The sequence below is a fragment of the Heteronotia binoei genome, chromosome 6 (genome assembly GCF_032191835.1).
Source record: "Heteronotia binoei isolate CCM8104 ecotype False Entrance Well chromosome 6, APGP_CSIRO_Hbin_v1, whole genome shotgun sequence".
In the NCBI taxonomy this organism is placed as follows: Eukaryota; Metazoa; Chordata; class Lepidosauria; order Squamata; family Gekkonidae; genus Heteronotia; species Heteronotia binoei.
In genome coordinates, this window is record NC_083228.1 from 123,747,316 (window position 1) to 123,761,197 (window position 13,882).

Consider the following 13,882-nt stretch of genomic DNA (forward strand, 5'->3'; position numbering starts at 1 on the left):
AAGCCTCCCAGAGCCGCCCCTTCATGCAGCGGAGGTCGCCAAGGCCACCCAGAAACATAAGACACTTGCACGGATGCTCGACTGGGTGGTGAGGGGGTGGCCAGAGGGGAACATGGGGGAAGATTTCAAACCCTATAAGGTCAGGAGGGAGGAACTAGCGGCCCACAAGGGGTGCCTACTATGGGGAAGTAGGGTGGTGATCCCGCCCCCGCTGCAAAGGCGTGTTCTAGAATCCCTCCATGAGACCCACCCCGGCATAGTTCGTATGAAGGCCCTGGCCAGAAGCTACGTCTGGTGGCCGGGAATGGACGGGGAAATAGAGAGTTGGGTCCGCAGGTGCCAGATGTGCCAAGAGTCGCGGCCCGAGCCTCCCAGTGCCCCCGCCACTAGGTGGGAGTCCACCAGGAAACCATGGTCGAGACTCCACCTCGACTTCGCGGGGCCATTCCAGGGGCAGATCTTCATGATAATTGTGGACGCCTACACCAAATGGCTCGAGGTCATCCCCGTAGGGTCCACCTCGTCCGCAGCCGCAATCCGAGCATTACGCAGGGTCTTAAGCACACACGGTATCCCGGACACCATAGTCTCGGACAATGGGACCGCTTTCACGTCCGCAGACTTCCAGGCGTTCCTCCAGCGATACCTTATTAGGCACATAAGGTCGGCCCCCTTCCACCCAGCCACCAACGGCCAGGCAGAGCGGATGGTCCGCACCACCAAGGAAGCCCTGGGCCGTATTGTACAGGGAGACTGGGACCACCGATTAGCGGCATTCCTATTCGACAATAGGATCACCCCCAACCCGGTCACAGGGGTTAGCCCGGCCGAGCTCCTCATGGGGCGAAAGCTCATAACTCGGCTGGACAGACTACACCCTGACCGGGCGTCAGACACCCGCGAGAGCCCCGAGATCCGGGACGCAGTCAGGGGTTTCTTCGCGGGCGACCCGGTCTACGCCCGGAACTACGCAAGGGGGCCCAATTGGGTGGCGGGCCGAGTGCTACGAGTCACCGGGTCCCGCCATTACGACATATCTACGGAGGGGGGCCAGGTACTACGGCGGCACATAGACCAATTGAGGCGCCGCACGCTACCAGAGGAACTGGCAGACACAGAAGAGGCAAGAGCCGGAGAGGAGCTCATCGGGGACCAACCGGAGGACGCGGCCCCATCACCCCTAACGCCGGCCCAGGCAGCACCGGAACCGCCAGAGCCCGAAGGTGCTGAAGAAACAGTCCGGCCGCCACCGTCCGCACCAGGGTCCCCCACGGCATCAGATGCGGTGGCGGCGCCTCCCCCGCAGGACCTCCCCAGACGGTCCACCCGAGAGCGCCGACCCCCCGCATATCTGCAAGACTATGTTCATTAACCGGGGGGGGGAGGGGTGTAGTGTATCAGTAAATAATATGCGACCGGGCGCAGGGGCAACCGGGCCGTCCCGGAAGCCCCAGCGCAGGGCGCGAATCTCCCCGCCTATCAACAGCTGTGGCGGGAAGTTCAACGGGTCAGGATTGGCCTGACCAACCCTGTAGGTTGTACCGGGGATTGTATATAAGTGGGACCCGGCCCGCGTGTTCCTTCTTCTTGCAACATGCTCCTAATAAACCATGTTGCCCTACTCTCGTCTCCGCTTCGAGTACGTTACATTATCCAATCCCCTCTTGAAGCTGTCCATGCTGGCAGCCTCACCACCTCCTGTGGCAGTGGATTCCACGTTAATCACCCTTTGGGTGAAGAAGTACTTCCTTTTATCAGTTCTAGCCCGACTACTCAGCAATTTCATTGAGTGCTTACGAGTTCTCGTGTTGTGAGAAAGGAAGAAAAGTACTTCTTTTTCAACCTTCTTTATCCCATACATAATCTTGCAAACCTCTATCATGTCACCCCTCAGTCGACGTTCCTCCAAGCTAAAGCGGCCAGCTATTCCAGTGGGTTTACTACTAGGCATTGCGGCTCGCTTACTCAAAAGCGAGGTCTCCTTAATTCCCATGAGCTTCCCTTTAGTTCAAGAGCATAGGCTTCTAGCCCGAGCTTGAATGTCGTCGCTCTGAAGGTTTACATTCTCTCGTTAATTGCGCTTTTGGGACGCACTACCGTCTGCAAAAGAAGAGCGCTCCCGGGCCGAGGTTGCTTGCGTCGTCTTTTCCTCTAACGTGCCAGCCTCGGGGGAGGGAGAAAAGTGGGCAGCGCCCGCCAGGCTGCGAGGTGCGAGCCGCCCAGCCCCTCAGCCGCCGGCTCCGGCTCCCTGCCTCCGCTCGCTCTCCTGCCTTCCTCCGCCTGCTCCGTCTTTCCCCCCCTTTCCTTTCCGCCCCCTTTTTGCACAGTAGCTTCTAATCCAGACTGTGCGGTATTGTGGGCTGGTCAGATCTCCCCCATGTGGTCCCTGCATCATTGACATGGCGGAATCCCCCACCGAAGCCTTCTGGTAGTTATTCCAGCGAGCTGAACGCAGGCAGGGATTTACCGGACTGCTCGCCCGCCCGCCCGCTTGCCTGGGAGGAACAGGGAAAGCGCCGCTGTCTTGTGCACCCCAGTTTCCAGCGCAAGGTAAGCCCACGGCGGCGCTCTGCCGGTTTATTTCTTCCCTGTTAAATCCCGAGGCGGGGATACGCAGGGCACCGAATGCATTGCATTTTATTATTATTTTTTGGCTTTCTCCCGAATCCCTAAAGAAAGCGTGGCGCGCAAAAATGAAAGCGTCGAGAGATTTGCCCGGGTGGTGGAATTTGTAGTCTTTTGTCACACCGACTTCTTGTCTAAAGTGTTTCCCCTCCCAAACCGGATTCCTTTTGTTTCCAAAAAGTGGAAACTCTCCGTTGTGAATTTGGGGTTAAAGATGTGAGTCGTGGTGCTGTCAGTCCTGTGGGGTAGAATCAAGGGGGGAAAGTGGAGTTGGGGGAGGACTGCGTGGGAGGGGAGCGGTAAGAGCGGACCCAAAAGTTTTTTTGGGACTATCCCCCACCCCCAAACATTTCTTAATATTCTTCATTTCTTGGATCCGTCTTTTGTCGGTTCTGGAACCCCTTGTCTAAAACCGGGGGGGGGGGTGTCTGTGCTTTTTTTACCTTCCCTTTGGATGGGGTGGGGTGATCGGAAGCCTTTTCGAAAAAAAGTGAAGGGGAAAAAAAAAGACTTTAAAAAGTCTGAGCTTGGCCGGTCTGTCTCCCGCGGGGAAGTGTTGCCATCTCAAACGCGAAGGGAAAGTTTCTCTCCCTCCTAGGCATTCCTTGGGGTGCGAAGGAAACGGACATGCCTCCTGGGTTTTGTGGGGGGAGAAGAGGACAGACAGCGGTAGGAGGGAGGAAAAGGACTGGCCGGTGCCCGGGGCTCATCTGCAAAGGAACCAGCCGGAGCGCAAACTCTGCAATGTTGGGCGGGCGGGCGGGCGGGGAGGAGAGCGAGCGGAGCCAGACACCATCAGAGCCTAGTAATCCAGCAGGCTCCTTGAAGCTGGCCTTGCTGCCCCCGTGGCGTGGCCTTGCCTTGACATTTCCTTCCCACGGGTCGCGGTGGAGGCTCCCCACCCCCCGCTCGGGCCCCGATCCCTTGCCTAGCGCAAAACTCCGGTGCTCGATCCTTGCAAAGACGAGGTGGTTGCGTGCAAAACGCTTGGATGGGTGGGTGGGTGGGTGGGGAGGGCGAAGGGATGGGATTTTTTGGCGGAAGGGAGGGAACGGAGGAATCCCTTTTTGTGGATTATATAACTGGGGGAGGGGGGGATAGTCGAGATGAGCGAATGGAAGGCGAGGCATGGGGCGGGAGGGGGGCGCAGAGACGGCCGCCTGGAGGCTTTCGGCGGCCGGCACCGGCGGCACGTACAGTCTAGCCCCGTTTTTTTTTTTCCTGGTCGGCTGGCTGCTGGGAAGGATGTCATTCAGGTGCAAAGGCAGCCAGCGAAACTCCACCCCGTCGCAAAAAAAAAAAAAAAGAGGGGAAAAAAAAAAGATAGCCGGAGGCTCTTGCAGAACTCTTTCCAAAACGTCTGGATCCAGGGGGCACGTTGGAGAAAGGAGACCGAGGCGCAGACTGCTCGCCTCCCTCCCTCCCTCTCTCCCCGGCCCATCCTCTCCGCGGCCCCTCCCTGCGCCGCTGACGCCACTGGCACCGGGCGGGGAGGGGAAATTAAAAGGGGGAAAAAAATTCTGGAAACTTTTGATTTGCTTTGCCAGACGCTCGGATTTCTCTCTCCACCACCGCCCCCCCCCCCCGCTTTGAAACAAAATGGCACATTACCAGGAAACGGAACGCGCTCTCTGCCGGGTGTGATTCTTTGCAAAGAACGCTGGCTGCAGGAAAACTTTTCTCGTCCACCCCCTAGCCCAGATTCCACCCCCCCACCACCCGGCTATAAACATATTTCACTGAATTAATCCGCCCCCCCCCAAAAAAAATGTTTTGAGGCTCTGATGACGTTGATGATGTGTTTGCAATCAAAGTGAGATCCATTCCACCCGGAGAAGTCCAAAAGAAAACCATTCTTCCCCGCCTGAAGGCAGAATTTTAATTGCTTTGTGTTCTCGTTCTCTCTCTAACCGTCCCCCCCCCTCTTATCTAGTAGCATTGACTCAGTGGAGGATTTTCCTGGTGGAAGGAGGGGAGGGACCGGGTGGGGGGCTCTTGCGGGGAAGTGGAGGGCGTATGCCGAAGTGTCAAGAATGTGTTTCACCCAACCGCACATGCTGCGCAGAGAGAGAGAGAGAGAGGCATGGTCTGGATTAAAATGGATTGCTCCAGAGAGCTATTCCAAACGCGCAGTTCGTCTAATGCTCTTTATTAGGACCAACCAAACCATTATATACATTTTGTAAAAAATAGGCTGCACACAAGCATATGAGCGTTTGAGTTCTCCAGAATTCTTCACTGGATTAGATGCTCCAGAACATTTGAGGAAGGGGGGAGAGAAAGCAAGTGGATAGAACAAATTTCTCTCCCCCCCCCCCCACACTCCTCTTTTAAATGCGGGGAGACCTTGTAATGGACAACCAGTGTGATGGAACCTTTGCCTGCTGCCTGTGTTCAGTGCTGTGAGGGTCCCAGTTAAAGGGATTACCTAACTTTTGTGTCTGGAATGTTTTTTTCTGCAAACCCAACATGGCTGCTTATAGTCTTTGTCCAGAAAGAGACGAATAACTTGGCAAGGTTAGCTGCATTGGTATACAGTAGATGAGTTACAGCAGAGGTGGTCGAACTTGCTGAACATAAGAGCCACATAAAATTAATGTCAGATGTTTGAGAGCCACAAGATATGAGTAACGTCAGATGTTTGAGAGCTGCAAGACAGGCAAATAGGTGGGAGAGGGAGGTTGAGGTGGAAAGAAAGCAACTTTAAACGCATTCTCGGCTTTGAGAGCCACGCAATACACGTGAAAGAGCCACATGTGGCTCCTAAGCTAGAGCTTGAGTCCAGAAGTGCCTTAGAGGCCAACAAGATTTCCAGAGTGTAACCTTTTGAGAGTCAAAGCTCCCTTTGTTGTGCATGCACACAAAAGCTCACGTCCTGAATAAAACTTTGTTGGTCTTAAAAGTGCTATTGGACTCTATGTCACATTGCTTCAGACCAACATGGCTGCCCACCTGGACCCAGAAATCTTGTTGGCTTTTAAAGTTCTACTGGACTCTAAGACTAGCTCTACACTAGAGATTGGTACCATGGTTATAAAGTATGAAACTGCTTTCTGCCAACTTGGATCACTGGGACGTCTTGACCAGGGTTTTATGTTGTGACCAGTAACAGCTCCCTAGGAAGAAACCAAGGAACTCTTGGGAGGTGAGTTTTTGTTACTGTTGTAATCCTGCAATTTGGTCTCCTATGGAGGCCAAAACTGAACCTGGGACCTTCGACTGCACAAAATGTGGGTTCTGCCACTGAGCTATGGGACTTGTTCATAAAAAAGTTTCCTCAACTCTGCTTCATTAGAAAATATTTCTTGTAAATATCAAGCAGTTGCATCTGTGGCTGCTCAGCCATTACATTAGTGGATCAAGTAATTGTTGGGACATTTCTGTTAACACTACTCTGGTTTTACTGCTAAAGCAGCTGCTTAGTGCGCATCTGCTGGAGAACAGAATGAAGCAGCTAGAGTTCTTCAAAGGACAGTTGCCATTGATGTGTTCCCCTGTAATATTTATGGGTGGGCTGCCTTAAAGATCTGTGTGCATTCAGTGATGAAGGGAAGTATGGGCTTGGAGCCTGCATGGAATTTCCATGAGTGCAAGGAAGGTGGTTTTCACCGGATCTCCCTTCCTGTAGAGGAGACCTGATTCCCATTTAACAGTGTCTGGAGATTTCCTGCACCTCTGCAGTAGCACTTCTGGGGATGTTTTGTGGTGGTGGAAAGTGATATTGAATCACAGCCGATCTATGTGACCTTGTAGGGTTTTCAAGGCAAGAGATGTTCAGAAATGGTTTGCTATTGATAAAATACTAGAGACAGCAGAAATAGATATGGTATTATTGTTGGATTTTTGTACTGTTTTATTGTGTTTGTGATCTGCCCTGAGACCATTATGGGGAAGGGCAGACTAAATCTACTAAAATAAGAATAAAATAAATAAATACTTGCATTTCATCTTAAGGGCAGGCTACTAAAAGATGGCGAAAATATCTGGAAACCTTTTTATGAATGGCTTAACACATGAACTTGATTTTGTATAATACCTATTGCACTTTCTAATGTATTCCTCATTTTGATATGTTTGAATAGTAGCAAACTATTTACTATAATCTATAGGCTATAAGAGCCCCGTGGCGCAGAGTGGTAAAGCTGCAGTACTGCAGCCAGAGCCCTCTGCTCACGACCTGAGTTCGATCCCAGAGGAAGCTGGTTCAGGTAGCCGGCTCCAGGTTGACTCAGCCTTCCATCCTTCCGAGGTCAGTAAAATTAGTACCCAGCTTGCTGGGGGGAAAGTGTAGATGAGTGGGGAAGGCAATGGCAAACCACCCTGTAAAAAGTCTGCCGTGAAAACAACGTCGCCCCAGAGTTGAAAACGACTGGTGCTTGCACAGGGGACTACTTTTACCTTATAGGCTATAAACTTGTTAAAACTAAAAGAACTATTATGTATTTTAGTGATGCAGAGAAAAAATGATAACTCTATTTTACTTTTACCGCTTTTCCCTTTCCATTCTGTATTCCCTTATCCCCCCACTTTTCAAAATTTCAATAAAATACATATAACTATAGAGATGGTTTGCTATTGTCTGCCTCTGTGTAGCAACCCTGGAATTCCAGCTTTGTCTCCCATCTTACTGCTAACCACAGCCAACCTCGCTTAGCTTTTGAGATCTGGTGAGATTGGGATAGCCTGGGCTGTCCAGGTCAGAGTGGGGATGCTCGGGGCTGCCAAGAAAGGCAGGATTGGTGAAAACCACCTTCTCTCCTTGCACCCCTAGAAAATTTAGCCACTCTTTATTTTGCATAAATGCAATATATCTGTGCCTGCCTTACAAAGGTCCATTGCAGCTGCAAGCCAAAGCATTCCATGAAGTTGGACTGATGCATCTAGCTCAGTGTTTTGTATAGTGAGTAACTGCATTTTCCAGGATAAACTTTAAGTCCGGTGGCACCTTTTAAGACCAACAAAGTTTTTATTCAAGATATAAGGTTTCATGTGCATGCACACTTCTTCAGTGAAATGGAAGTTACCCATCCATCCATATATAGGTAGAGGGTGAGCAGCAAATTAGCATACACCATTTTAGAGAGAGAGAGAGAGAGCACTTTTGCACATGCTAAATAATGCACTTTCGATGCACTGTAGTGATTGTTTGCAGTTGCAAAGTGCATTGATAGTGGATTGAAAGTGCCTTATTCAGCATGTGTGAAAGTTACCCAGAGAGAGGCTTTCCACCGCACCTCGGGATCTTTCAACAGTAGACTGGTTCTGCTCTGTCTGGGAAGTATGTGCTCTGCTACTGAGCCATGGACTCTTAATCTTTGAACAGAAGTTGTCACATGTTCGTTTTCTCTATCTCGACATTTTAATGTCTCCCAGATATTCTGTGTCAATTAGAGGGCTGCATTCCTTTATTCTCATCCCTTGTGATCTGCTCAAGTTTTGAGATAAGCAGGCCAGGTGGGGCTTGTCTGTGGACAGCTGCTTCTGGCTTGTTCTCTGGCTGATGGCCTTTTGCCTCTCTCCAGTCCTTCCAACATGGTGATGTAGCATCCCAGGCAGCGTAGAACAGGGGTGTTGAACTCATTTGTTATGAGGACCGGATCTGACATAAATGAGACCTTGTTGGGCTGGGCCATGTTGAGTTGGGCCATGTGTGTACCTATTTAAGATTAGGTAGCAGAGATATAAATTTTATAAAGAACACAGACAAATACAAATATATATTTTTAAAAACTTAAAACATGCTTAAAACGTTAGCACTCGTTGGTCTTAAAAGATGCTTTCTTTGTATTTCTCCCATGGGATCCAGGGAACTGGGCAAAGGAAGCTCTGGCTGTTTCCTTCCTTCCACAAGGGACGGGGGGGGGAGCCTCAGTCAATAGAAGGAAGAGAGGCTTGGCTCAGCTCTGCTGTGCAATCGAGAGAACCTGGCAAAGCAAGCTATTCCTCCCCAATGGAGAAAACAGAGGTTTTGCTCTGTAGCTCCCGTTTGATTGAGCAAGCCTTGCAAAGCCAGCTGTGATGCAGAAGGAAGCAAGATATAGAGAGAAGGAAGCAGATGACAGCCAGTTGCTTGGGGGCCTGATAGGAGCCCTCCGGGGGCCTGATTTGCTCCCTAGCATGCATGTTTGACACTCCTGGCATAGAAGATGGTGGAAGGCAGTTAGGGGAAAGAGGCTACTGAGTTCTGATGTCTGTGTGCTTTTTAATGAAGAAGCAGAGCTGGAACAGTCTTGGACATCTCAGACAGAGAATCTGCCCATGGTGGGTTGAAGCTGCTTCTCCATGACTTCTGCCATATTTTACATATTTTCAAATCTGTATCCTTTGTGTGATTCGTTGAAGGTCTGGGTTGGGATCGGTTGTCTTAGGCTGTCTGATTGCACTGTTTATCATTTGTAATCTGCCTTGATTCCCAACAAGATAGGTGGACTGTAAATAACAGGATGAGTATCTTCAGAATCATGTGGGAGGCCATGCACAAATGGGCTGCCACGTGAAATACGGGGCTGCAATGCTCAAATGGCTCCTGTGATGTTAACATGCAAGTCAGAGTTGGGCTTTTTTGTAGCAGGAACCCCTGATGTAGCCAATCTTCCTGGAGCTTAAGGTAGGCCTTGTGAGAAGAGCCCTGTAAGCTCCTGGTTGGCTAATGAGAGGGGCGTGGCCTAACCTGCAAAGGAGCTCCTGCTACAAAAAAAAGCTCTTTTATAGTCTACTGATGCCTTTGTATGTTTCAGTCTGGACTGCAAACTGTCATAAAGCTTGCTCTGGGATGGATGGTTGCCTAGCAACCCATTACTGTTACTGGGATGTGGGCAGTGGGGAGTGTAAAGGGCATTTTTCAGCATGCCTTTGGTTCAGGTAGTTCTTATTCACACTACCTCTCTCCTAATCTTAACATATTCTGGTCTGTCTTTTTAAAAATACTGTTCAAAATAGTGAGCAAGTGAGCATGCATTCTGTACACTGAAAATAGTTCATAACTGGACTTTTAATTGTGACTTCAAAGTGCATCTTGATGTGTAAAAGAAATGTGCCCTTTTTCTTAAATTCTCTTTTTAAAAGGTCTAATGTGGTCTATTCATTTAAAGTTTTATTCAAGGTATAAACTTTCAGGTGCATGTGCACATCTTCAGATACATTGCATGCGCTCAAAGGCTTATACCTTGAAGAAAACTTTGTTGGTCTTAAGGATGCCACTGGACTCAGACTTTATTCTGCTGCTTTAGATCAACATGGCTACTCCCCTGAATCTGTAATCTGGTTGTACACTGTGATTTTGCAGCCGTGCAGTAAAACTAAAGAATGTGGTAGTTGGAACAGACATCAGATTTTTAAGAATACCAGGCTTCCTTTTTCTTAAAAGCAGGTTTCCAGTCCTCATGGCTACAAAGATGAGCTTGTAAATATGTGCTTAAATTGTGGTGAAATCTCAGAAATTGCTCAGAGAGACTTCCTGCATACCTTCTTGCTTTGCCCCACTTAGGAGTAATTGAAGCAGAATAAATTATGAATCATTGCTTAATTCACATGATGGAAGCAGAATTCTTGTGGTCTTAGTGCCAAAAATTATTTTGGCTTTGTTTTTTAAGGAAGCTTGCTCTCTACTTTGCCATCTGTGCATCTGGATAAAGAGCAGTGATGCTGGGATTATGATAGCTTTTGGCATCACAAAAGAACAAGACCTCAATCTCAAGACCTCTTGAGATTCCTCCCTTGGCATGTCCCTCCCAGCCCCCTGTTCAGAAGCATGGTGGGTGGCAGTTGATGATGGGGTCTTTTCGGTGGTAGCACCAAAGTTATGGAACAGTCTTCCAAGGGAGACCCAAATGGCTCCTCTGTTGATATTTAGGATACTGTTAAGAAAGGGTTTCTTGCCAATGTTGATATTTGATTCTGGACATATGAGATATGATTTTGCTTTTCTTGCCAACGATCTCATGTCATTTGCTTGCCAATTATGAGTTTTGATTCTGGATGTGTATACTATGATTGTGCTTTGCCTTGCTTTGCTTGCTGGTTAATATGTGTAAATCTTAAGGCTGGAATAGAGAGCACAGCAGATTCATAAGAGAGCCGTAGCCTCTCTTTCCTCTGACCTTGAAAGAAAATAATGAATTCCTTATTTGAGTAAAATTTGATTTAAATCAAAGAGACTGAGTTGATGAGAGCTGTTCAGAACTTGACAGATACAAGTATATAGGACAGTAGGTTTAGTTAGATTCTGTCATATGGTGGTTGGTTTTAATTTAGGGTGTGTGTTTTGCTGAATCAAACGTTATGTATACATGAAGCTGACTTACACTGAATCAGAACCTTGGTCAGTCAGACTGGCTGTGTCGCCCAGGGTCTCTTTCACATCACCTAGAGCCTGATACCTTGAACAGGAGAAGAAAAAGATGTTAGATTTATACCCTGCCCTACACTCTGAATCTCAGAGTCTTAGAGCAGCTTACAATCTCCTTTATCTTCCTCCCCCACAACAGACACCCTGTGAGGTAGGTGGGGCTGAGAGAGCTCTCCCAGAAGCTGCCCTTTCAAGGACAGCTCTGCGAGAACTATGGCTGACCCAAAGCCATTCCAGCATCTGCAAGTGGAGGAGTGGGGAATCAAACCTGGTTCTCCAGATAAGAGTCCACACACTTAACCACCACACCAAACTGGCTGGGGATTGAGCCTGGGGTATTCTGGATGGCAATTAGATCTTCTGCCATGGAATCCTAGTCCCCTTTTCTCCAACAGGATAACATAAATGGCCTTTTCTCTCATTTCCCCCCTCCCTTATCTTTAACCCTGTGTGAAAGAATAACTGGCCCAAGATTGCCCATTTTGTTTTATATGAGAATGGGAATTTGAACAGAGACTTTCCCGGTTCTGATCTTCCAGTGCAAGCCCTTCACTACATTTGATTCTCTGATATAAAATATTAATAATACATACATGATTTTGGCAATGCTCACAAGGTCATTTAGACTGTGAGGTGGGGTTTTTTCTTCCTTCCTTCATGCTGTCTGCCTAGGAGTGTCTTATAAGGGCACAGTCTTGTCAGCATCTTGCTCTCCATCCTTTCCAAACTTTTGGCTCGGTTTTGCATTCTCTACCATGAGACACATGAAGATGCTGGATTTTGGTCAACTTCCTAACACTGGCCTATTATGGCAATGGCCATTGGTGGCGATCCAGAAGTAACGATGTATAAATTCATCCAAATGAGTGGTGCGGCTTGGTTGAAGAGCTTATGCATCGGACATAGCTCATGTCTGGTCTGCCATGGAAACTGAATCATTTTCCATTTTTAAAATGGGTGAGCTCATTTGCTGCTGTGAGGTCATCGCTGGGACAGTGATGAGACTTTTTAAAATTGTTATCCAAGCCCATACCTGAAATGCGTGCCTGTATATAGGTTGGGTTGCTTGACTGCATAACTTTTTTCATTTAGGAAACTTTTCTTCGTTTAGGAAACTCTTTTCATTTAGGATAATTTTCTTTGAAATAATAGAAGAAAAAGGCAGGGTATAAATGAAGTAAATAAGTAAAGATAAATAAGTTAAATTGTAGTTTAGAATCTGGAATAGAACAAAGTTTCAGTCCAGTGGCATCTTTAAGACACTTCCTTCAGATGCCCAGAATTAAACTTTTCTTAAAGGTTGGTCTTAAAGGTGCCACTGCCCTCAAATTTTGTTCTGTTATGTCAGACCAGGAGCGACCAAACTTGCTTTATATAAGAGCTACATGGAATAAAAGATGTTTGAGAGCTGTAAGACATGAACATCAGATGTATGAGAGTCACTGGATGGATGGAAGGAAGGAAGGAAGGAAGGAAGGAAGGAAGGAAGGAAGGAAGGAAGGAAGGCGAATAGATGGGATGGAGAGGTAGAAAGAAAGCAACTTTAACTTTAAATGCATTCTCTAAGCTGCTGGCCTTCTCCAAGAGAACAACAAGGGCAGAGGGGGCTTCAAGAGTCACAATATGTGTGAAAAAGCCATGTGTTTGGCCACCCTTGCTTTAGACCAACTCAGCTACCCACCTGAATGTAGAATACGAAATCTTCAGGAAAGCAAAGAAACTTGACCATCTTGTAGCCAAAGAGTTATCTGTGTGCAGAAATAAACTTTAATGATGCCTTTTTTAAAAATCCTTTTAATTATGCCCTTTAAAAACTTCTCTCAGTACTGTTATTAGTATGGCTAAATTTTTTTAGAATCAAAGTAACATCCAAGACTTGAGTAGTTTTCAAATGGTGTATTTTGGAAGAACTTGGAAACTCCTTGGAAACTTATCAGTAATAACAGATTGTCCTCCTTAAAAGTCATTCTGTCTATTTCTAACCATCTTGCCTGGCAGTGAGAATCAGCAGGCCAATGTTGAGTGTCTTCTTAAGGTCTGTGCATGTTCTCCATTCATGCAGAAAGGCAGTAATGCTTGACGTATGCCAGAGAACTGTGTGTACTTCCAAGTTGTCACAAAACCACCTGCAACTTGCTGGGGTTCCTTGCGTGGCACTCAGGATGAGTCAGCACAGAAAAGGGTCAGAAGCTGGAAAACCATTGAAATGGACTCTTAGATTTGGAAGTTATTGTTCAATTAACTCAGACTCCTTCTTTAAACTGTTCAGTGATCTGCAGAGCAATCCTAAGCAGAGTTGCACCCTTCTAGATCACGATAATTCAATGGGCTTATAACATACAGCTTTGTTTAGGATTACTCAAGAGCAGGGATGGAATTCTAGCAGGAGCGTCTTTGCATATTAGGCCACACCCCCTGATGTAGCCAGTTCTCCAAGAGCTTACAAGGCTCTTTTTTGTAAACTCTGGGTGGATTGGCTACATCAGGGGGTGTGGCCTAATATGCAAAGGTGCTCTTGCTAAAATTCCACCCCTGCTCAAGAGTAATCCCAGAAAGCTCTATAGAGAATCCTACTCAAGACTGTTCTGAAAGGTTTGCTGCCAGGAAGGTGTCCTTAGAATGGCCCTGTTAGAATGAATATTTTTAATATAGGTCATATTTTTGTATAAAGTACTAGAGATACTTTGAACCATGAACATATTCACTAGGCTGTGATCATAAAACCACTGTTTGGAGGGTAAATTCCATTGACATTTAGATATTGAACTAATTTAGATGTTTGAGATAAAATGGTAATAATATACACTTTCCTCATAAGCAACACCTACCTGAAATTAATAGTTTAATAAGTAATTGTTGTGGTGTCTGCCATCCGGTACCTATGATTTTAAAAATCATGGCATCAAAAGA

The 13,882-nt window shown here is 47.4% G+C and overlaps 1 protein-coding gene across 1 annotated transcript in view; it reads left to right on the forward strand.

The window, feature by feature from the left end:
• Positions 1–2,337: 2,337 nt before the first annotated feature.
• FNDC3B (fibronectin type III domain containing 3B) overlaps positions 2,338–13,882 on the forward strand; it is a 387,437-nt gene continuing 375,892 nt past the window's right edge. Inside the window, exon 1 of the mRNA XM_060242517.1 lies at positions 2,338–2,550. The gene's annotated coding sequence lies outside the window, so the exon portion shown is untranslated. The remainder of the gene's footprint in view (positions 2,551–13,882) is intronic.